The sequence below is a fragment of the Trypanosoma theileri genome (genome assembly GCF_002087225.1).
Source record: "Trypanosoma theileri isolate Edinburgh chromosome Unknown TM35_Tth_122_V1, whole genome shotgun sequence".
Classification (NCBI taxonomy): Eukaryota; Euglenozoa; class Kinetoplastea; order Trypanosomatida; family Trypanosomatidae; genus Trypanosoma; species Trypanosoma theileri.
The window spans coordinates 8611-8960 of NW_021639964.1; positions in this window are offsets into that span (position 1 = coordinate 8611).

Here is a 350-nt window from a genome sequence, read left to right on the forward strand (position 1 = left end):
GCCACTGGGACTGTCATTATCAACAGCAGCAGCAGCCGTCATGGTATACCCGCAGGCACAGCACAGCACAACGGCCAACACACACATCACACGGTTCATCATCATTCCTCTTCTGTTTCTTGTTCTTGTTGTCTTTCTTGTCACTTGAGTTCACAGATCTATGCAGGGAGTGTTGAAAAAAGAGGGAAAAAAGAGAGAGAGAGAAAGAAAGAGAAAGAGAAGCAGCTACGAGAGCATAGTATAGTAGCAGAAATTAATAGCCCTTCTACAAGATGATGCAGACCCCAAAACAGTATATATAAAAATAAATCACACAATGCCAAACCCCAATACCCCAAGTGCATATTCTT